We start from the raw sequence: 8763 nt of genomic DNA, 5'->3' as shown, positions 1-8763 counted from the left end.
TCTAAACAAAGCTTAGAGTGCCGTGAACGTAGCCTCAACAGCGCCTGCAAACTGCATTCAGGGCGCTGTGAACGTAGCCTGCCAACTACATTCACGGCGCCGTGAACCTAGCCTGCAGACTACGTTCACGGCGCCGTGAACCTAGCCTGCGGACTACGTTCACGGCGCCGTGAACGTAGCCACTGCGATATATATATATAATCTAGGCCTACCTTTTTCACATTTTGATTGATTTTGTTGATTGTTGACGCTGACACATCAACCTATAATATTCATACAAGATTTATATCTACAAAGCTGCTTCTTATAAGTGATACTTCTCTTAAAAGTGATGAGGAACAACTTGAAAAAGGGCAACGTCGGGCCACCAAACTAATTCCTGTCTGCTATCGTCTCAGAGAATTGGATCTGCCATCGCTGTACTACTATCGGAGAGCTAGAGGCGACATGATTGAATACTACAAGTATTTAACAGGAATTTACAACATAAAGGGAGACATTATTTTACCGCGGGATCTAGATCTAGTCTACACTCTAATATTAGGGGACACAGCCTAAAATTGAAAAAAAAACATGTGAAAACAGCAGTCCGCCAAAACTTCTTCAGTGTACGCACAGTTAACGCTCGGAATTCCCTACCGGAAAAGGAAGAGGCTAGCCATACTTAATGACGGCTAGACTGGCAGTCTAGCCGTACTTATTTTTAATATGATGGCTAGACTGACCATTTAAAAATAATAGGCCTACTGAATTGTAAATATATAAATTTTTTGTTTGCAGTACCTAAAGTATAAATTGTATTTGAGACGAAACCAGGTGCCTTAATGACAGTGCATGTATTTTGGCGATTGTTAAGATTCCCGCGTTTAATTCCGATGTGTGCGTTTTTCATACCCTCAGGCATATTTCGCTTTGGTCCCTAACCCTAGGTTAAGGGTTAGGGTCAGGGTTAGGGTTAGGGTTAGGGTTAGGGTTATGGTTAGGGTTAGGGTTAGGGTTAAGGTTAGGGACCAAAGCCAAATATGCCTGAGGGTATGAAAAAAGCACATATTGGAATTAAACGCGGAAATCTTAACAATCGCCTGTATTTTAAACCTCTTGTTTTCTAATGTTAATAGAATGGCCGTCATTATTCGGACTCGAGTCCGAATAACATTTTTTCGTATTCGGACTCGAGTCCGAATTTTAAAAATTCATATTCGGACTCAAGTCCGAATAAGAAAAAATGTTATTCGGACACGGGTCCGGAAAAAAGGAAGTGTCTTCGTTCTATAGATCTAACGTTCAGCGCTTCCAATTTTCCGCCATTTTTGAGTTTCCCCCACACCTTGTCTGCTCATCCGATGCCCGCCGCCTCATTGATACGCCCCCCCCCCCACCCCCCATGTTTCCCACTTTCTTTGTTGTAGAAAAATGTAAAATTGAAGATTAGCAGATCTCTGGCACCTGCATATTATGAGCTGTGTAAAAATAAAAAGACCAAATCGTTAAAATACACAAGCCTGTGTCATCTCGATTGTTTACCAAGAAAAAGTTGTGTTGCTGTGTAGAGCCGAGCATACGGCAACTTTTGATTCCATAGACCAGAGCACAATACATTACGTAGATCTACGTCAAGACTAGCTTTTATTATTGTAATAATGATCAGTTGCGGGGGGGGGGGGGGGACTGACGCGTATGCGACGTTCAACGCCCGGACCGATAGCGCCCCACCCCCCCTTTCCCCGACACGCACACACAGCCACACATGTGCGGGCCGCCCATCCGACCCCGACACACGCTAACGAGCCATCTTTAATTGCTTCTGATGACCCTCTTGACAAATAAACATTTTATTAGAAGCGCTCTAACTTCTCAGGCCGGCCTCAAATTCATTATACGATAAAAACTCGGCTCCGGCACAATTTAACGCCATTTTGCCCGAATCTCTACCCAGCCTGAGGCGAGTCACGAGAGAGGCAGGACAGGAATCAGGAGTCACGAGTCACATGAAGTCGGAAGTGATGTCATGCTGGACAAGAATCAGAGTCCGAATAACATTTTTTCATATCCGGACTCGAGTCCGAATAGTCACTTTCTAATAGAATAGGGCCTAAGATAAGTACGGCTAGACTGGACTAGACTATTCCTCTTCGCTAGCCGTACTTAAGTACGGGTAGACAGCCAGGCTAGCCGTACTTAAGGATGGCTAGTAGACTGTCAGGCTAGTCGTACTTAATATTGATGGCTGAATTGTAAATGAAATTTTTAGTTTGCTATGCCTAAAGTATTTGTATTTCAGACAAAACCAAAAGGTGCCTTACTGACTTGCATGTATTTGAACCTGAATAATTACTAGATCTAGAATCTAGATCTAATGAGACCTGTGTACTTAACAACAACAGGCTTGAGTCGATAGAAGGGCCAAACCTAGCTCTCTAAGTACGGCAAGACTGGCAGTCTAGTCGACTCTCAGTCTAGCCGTACTTAATTAAGTACGGCTAGCCACTTCGACCGGAAAATGTGGTGTCTGCACCATCCTTGAATGCTTTCAAGAATAGGATTGACATGGTCTGGAAGGCACATAAATTCTCCATGAACCTAGACTGGTTTCAAACTGCCAGATCCATGAGCACCAACCTAGATAACAGAGTGTGAAAACAACGAGCAGGAAGGAACAAGCAATGAAAGTGAAAGCAACGAACGGCTGATAGATTCTACTAATTCTAGGCGACTAGCCTGACCACAGCCGTACTTCAAAACTAAACTAAACTTACCGTTACAAAAAGCAAATGAGCTTTACAAGAACAACCGAAGCAGAAATATGTTGGGTTGTCAGAGTATGTAAGCTAGATCAAGATTTAGATGTAGACTCTTGCTCTGATTCTCAGCTTCTTTTTCTGGCATTCTGTGGTTGAGAACGAAGAAGAAAATCGGAAGTAGAATTTAGACCTAAAAATAGATCTGGCGTCTTGCAGTAAAATCTGGAGTGTCGGTGGCAGTATTTTATGGGTTTTTCTTTTTTCTTTGTTGGTTTTTGTTTGTTTTTTGTTTTTGTTAGACAGCAGTTGTATTATGCTAGTATTTTATCAAAATGATTAAGTTTTGCCCTTTCCCAATAAAATTACATAAAAAGGTTCGTTCATTGACAATAATAATTATTGAGAATTCGAACGGGAATTTCGGTTATGAGTCATAAATGGGCTTTGCCGAGAAACAAAATAACTTCGGGTTTTTCCTGTAAATTTTGAGACCAGAAAAGCAGCCCAGAGGCATGCTTCAATTAGGCCTATTATAGGTTGTTGTTTTTTTTTAACAGAAATTCTAGAGACCTAATAATGGGCATCATTGAATTAATCGCTTTCCATTCATTATCTGGTAGATGAAGACTATCCAAGTGAATCTATACAAGATCATGGAAAAGTACTTTCATTTATAAGATAACAGCGTTAAGGGGGGTTCATGATCCAGCTCTGAACTCCCCGCTCGGTAGGAACCGCCACAGGCAGTAGGTGGAGCCCGATCGTCATATCCGGCTACTGGCTGCAAAAATAAGCAACATTGCCACATGGAATGTAAGAACAATGTACCAGAAAGGCAAATTAGATCATATAGAGCAGGAAATGGATAGGATGAAGCTAAATATGTTAGGCCTTTCAGAAGTTAGATGGGAGGGGGCAGGCTTGATTAAAAGAGGATCCAAAACGATTACATATTCAGGAGGAAAAGCCCAAGAAAGAGGAGTCGGAATTTTATTTGACGAAGCAACAGCAGGAGCATCAAAGGTTTTTGGGGAGTGTCAGATAGAGTCATCGTGGCTAAATTAGAGGGAAAACCTTTTGACATAGGTGTCATCCAAATATATGCACCAACATCAGAGCACGACAACGAGGAAATTGAGACTTTTTATGAAGACCTTGATAAGGCAATGAAACATTTAAAATCACAAGATTTAAAGATAGTCTTGGGAGACTTTAATGCCAAAGTAGAAGTACACGTATAGAAGATATAGTTGGGCAATGGGGACTGGGTAAAGAGAATGAACGCGGGGAACGACTGGTAGAATGGCGCAGAGAAAATAATTTTATGATATCAAACACCTGGTGAGAAGATCACCCAAGAAGACGATACACTTGGAAGAGTCCTGGCGATAGAAGTAGAAATCAAATAAACTTCATACTTATTCAGAAACGTTTTAGAAACACAATAAAATCATCTAAATCACTGCCAGGAGCAGACTGTGATAGTAACCATGTACCAGTCATGTGTAAAATGCGGATACGACTGAAGAAACTCAAAAAGTCAAAGTGTGAACCTAAATTTGACATAGGTCTTTTAAAGACAAATCAAGAAATGAAAGAACGTTTCTCCATTGATGTAAGAAATAAATTTCAAGCTTTGGAAAACATTACTAAATCGGAAGAACTACAGAGGAAAATTAAAGACTCAATAATGGAGGCTGTGGAAGAAAATACCCCCCCCCCCCCCCTCAACCGAAAGCTAAAAAAGCTATAAAAAAGGATGACCCAGGACATAAATATTAAAACTAATGGAAGAGAGAAGAAAGGCAAAATCAAATGTGGAAAAGTACAACATCTTATTAAACGGGGAAATAAAGAAAAATTGCAAAGAAGCAAAAGAAACATGGATAAATTATCAGTGTCAACAAATAGAGAAGAACCAAAACAAAGACAGCAAATACATACATGCGTTCAAAAATCAAAGAAGTAAGTGGGATAAAAGGATGCTCAAATAAAGGATGCATAAGATCAAAGGGAGGGGATATTTTAAAGAACAAAGGGGATGTCTTAAACAGATGGTCAGAATACATAGAAGATCTTTTCAAAGATAATGGAGGAGAAAAATCGGTAATAAAGAATAAAATAAATGGACCACCAATACTGAAAGCAGAAGCACAAGCTGCCATTAGGAAAATGAAACAAGGAAAAGCCACTGGGCCAGATAATATTCCAGTTGAAGTGATTGTCGCGCTTGAAGAACTAGGCACTGAAATAACAACAAAGCTTCTAAATGCTATTTATGACAGCGGTGAGATCCCAGAAGATATGATGAAGTCAGTTTTTATAGCTTTACCTAAAACACCAGGTGCCACTGAGTGTGATATGCATAGAACAATTAGCCTTATGAGTCGTTTTACAAAAATTGCTGCGAGTAATAATGGGAAGATTGAGAAAAATGGTAAGACCAGAGATATCTAAAACGCAATTCGGCTTTGTTTCTGACAAGGGCACCAGAAATGCTATATTCACTTTAACAATGTTAATGGAAAGATGTATTGAAACACAGAAAGATCTGTATTTATGCTTCATAGATTATTCAAAGGCGTTCGATAAAGTTAGACATTATGAGCTATTTAGAATACTGGAAAAGCTAGACATAGATGGAAAAGATCTAAGAATTATAAGAAATTTGTACTGGGACCAAAACGCTGCTGTACGAATTAATGGATAATACAGTGAATATATACAGATTAGGCGAGGAGTAAGGCAAGGGTGTGTTATGTCACCAGACCTCTTTAACATGTACAGTGAAACAATCCTTAGAAACATAGAAGAATGCCCAGGCCTCAAAGTAAATGGAGAAAATATTAATAACTTCAGGTATGCAGATGACACGGTTTTAATAGCAGGCTCCGAAAAGGACCTTCAATTGCTTCTAGAAACTGTTGTAAAAGAAAGTGAACGTAAAGGATTCTTGTTGAATGTAAAGAAAACAGAATGCATGGTAATATAAAAAAAAGCAGGTAACCGGGAACAAAGTCACGAAGTATACAGACCCGGTAGGGGAACTCTTTTGTGGTTTCGGAAAATTTCAGCGCCCAGACCCGGTAGTGTGTGTGTGTGTGTGTGTGTGTGAGAGAGAGAGAGTGTGTGTGTGTGTGTGTGTGTGTGTGTGTGTGTGTGTGTGTGTGTGTGTGTGTGTGTGTGTGTGTGTTTAGAGAGAGAGAGAGAGAGAGAGAGAGAGAGAGAGAGAGAGAGAGAGAGAGAGAGAGAGAGGAGAGAGAAAGAGAGAGAGAGAGAGCAGGGGGGGAGTGCTAGCAAAATGTACTTGACATGCCCCGCCAGTTGGCAGGAGGGAACGAGAGAAAGATAGAGTGGGAAATAGGTGGGGAGAAAGAAAGACAGAGACAAACAAAGAAAAAGAGAATGCGAGCGATACACAGAGAGAGAGGGAGAAAGGGAGAGAGAGAGAGAAGTAGAGAGGGTGACTGCTCGATTGAAATTATGACATGTTGTCCTTTTCTTCAAATTGTGATTCCTCCAACTCCAAAATGGGTGAAAAACGATCGTTCAACGAAAAGACATCCACAATCTTCATTTAGATTTAGATCTATCTAGATCTAGGCTAGCCTCGAAACTAGATCAATGATTTATATCTGTCTGTATAGATCTAGAAGAACCTAATTCTACCATGAGCCAAGAGGGTACTGAAACTTTCCGAAATCACAAAAGAGTTCCCCTACCGGGCCTGTATACTTTGTGACTTTATTCCCGGTTACCGGGTCTGTATACACTCCCTTATAAAAAAATACCCCCACACAATAAGGGTCTGTATAAGGCCTACAGACGTAGTAGGCTAGCGGAGAACTAAAACTGACGATAATCATGGTTTATACGCTAGTAAGTGCGGGGAAGCCTCGAACACGGGGAGACTTATTTGGACTCGTCAATTCTCGCTAAACTGTTGATGGTACTCACTTCATCACTCAATCACATAATGTGTCATGTGGGGTTTAGTGTGTTCAGAAAGTTTTACAGTATCACAGTAAATCGTCTCTGATGTGTTAAGTTTTTGCCGCCTCACTGTGCGAACTCTTGCATCTGCTAGTGTTTTTGATAAGGCTGTATCTAAGTTTTCATACCTACTCAGTTTGTATACGGTTACATGTCATAATAGTACATTAACCCTTTCACAAAACTACGTATATATATATGTGCCTTAGGGTGTCTGTTACGTACCAAATTCATAAAATCAAACCTGGCTTTCATGATGTCTGTTTCATGAATATGTTTCCAACATTATCCCATGTAGGGAGACTTCATTCAGGGGATGAGGTGACTTGTACACTGTCCGAAGTCTCCGACGACTAACGTAAGAATAGTTGGAATCATAGTTACTTTGAAAATTACATTTCATATATTTTTCCGTTGTTGGTGTATTTCCCAGAATGCAACCATGTCAAGGAAATATAGAGCAAAAAAAAAAAAAGAGACTTTTAATTTACAATAAGATGAAACTCGCCTTCTTGTTAATGAGTCATTGTCTTCGTCGAGCAGAAGCTACAATGGGAAGAAATCTAACTATTCAAAACGGTGTGAAAACATTGGTGTGTTTTAGAGACTTGTTTACCATGACATAATTTTTAAAAATGAGACTCGGGGTGGGGCGGGGGTTGGGGGGAGGGGGTATTGGAGTATTTCATCAAATGTTCAAGGGTATTTTTCTGACCCAAAATCTGTCATACTAATATAAGATATGTCAAATGCCATGACGAACAACAACATAATCATGCCAGAAACATCTCATATGAACAACATCTACCCGAAAAAAGACCGGCTTTCTGGATTCTCGGTCGAAAGTGGCGCCCTTCTCGAGGAACTAAAACGTAACGTTATTACATGTATCATTGAACTTGGGATTATTGAGAAGGGTGCCCACCACGTTGGGAAAATGGGTTTCCGAGAAAGACGAAGAGGGTGACTTGGAAGTGCGTTATTAAAGATAAAAAAGATTCTCAGTGTTTTCATCTATTCATCTGTGGAAGATTTAGCAATTCTTCCTCCTTCGATTCAAGGCTCAAAAAGAGGTCAAAAAGCTCCTACGAGTAAGTCTGCCGTTGAAATGGAAGGAAACCTTTGGCTGAAATCTCTTACAAAGTGCAACACTAGATATCTAGCTCTTTTAGAATAGAAAATTCTGAGTAACAGTATTTAATCTGCGGACTTTACTTCCTTTATCTGTTTTGATTTGGTTGTGGTATAACCCCCACCAACATCAGAGTTCATTGCTCTGATCAGATAAAAATTAGCGATGATAGCTTAACAAATGGAGCATTTTCATGAATGCTATGCTCTCACCGAATCCAGACGTTGACTTACTCGGAAACTAACGTGATAAAGAATACTTTTCAACTCTGTTTATCGCTACAAAAACTAGCTTGTTATTAAGGGCACCAATAAGCTATGTTTTACAATGATTAGGGGAGATTTCAAGTCAACAAGTACACATGTAAGTGAAGGCGGACTGGTTTATAGATATGGTTGGATCACTCTTTTCTACGATTTCCACCGAGAGTGAAATACACTTTAAAACTTTAAACCAAAGGTAGAGGTATAGACGTATGCTTTGTCGAACTTTTGCTTCTTAAAAACAATATTTGACACCAGAATCACACTGTCCAAAGTCACCTTTTCGTCCTAAGTTTCCCCCACGCTTGTCTGATTCTCCCGCAGGGTTTCTGACATCTTAGGGTACCTATGTGATACTCTGGTGACAAAACGTAAAGATGCACGAAGCTAGTGGCGATGCCCAAATGGCTTACAATAATGGTGAAACATTTTCCGTTAGCTTAAGTTGTTCCTGAACCGAGCGGCGGAGCCAAACGAAAAAGTGTCTGAAGGCTCCCCACTATCCGCCCTTTCCTACAGATAGGCCTTATTTAGTAGGCCTACGTCGTCTTTTGTATTCTCTCTCTCTCCCTCTCTCTCTCTCTCTCTGTCTCTCTCTCTCTCAGTCTCTCTCTCTCTCTCTCTCTCTCTCTCT

General features: G+C 40.4%; 1 protein-coding gene across 1 annotated transcript in view; it reads right to left on the bottom strand.

Annotated features, from left to right (window-relative positions):
* LOC101850399 overlaps window positions 1-2927 on the bottom strand; it is a 45070-nt gene extending 42143 nt beyond the window's left edge. The window contains exon 1 of the mRNA XM_005092361.3: window positions 2757-2927. The gene's annotated coding sequence lies outside the window, so the exon portion shown is untranslated. The remainder of the gene's footprint in view (window positions 1-2756) is intronic.
* Between the last annotated feature and the right edge of the window lie 5836 nt (window positions 2928-8763).

The sequence above is a fragment of the Aplysia californica genome, unplaced genomic scaffold (genome assembly GCF_000002075.1).
Source record: "Aplysia californica isolate F4 #8 unplaced genomic scaffold, AplCal3.0 scaffold00045, whole genome shotgun sequence".
NCBI lineage: Eukaryota > Metazoa > Mollusca > Gastropoda > Aplysiida > Aplysiidae > Aplysia > Aplysia californica.
The sequence above is the reverse complement of the archived record's forward strand: the minus strand, read 5'-3'. Positions and strand labels throughout refer to the sequence as shown.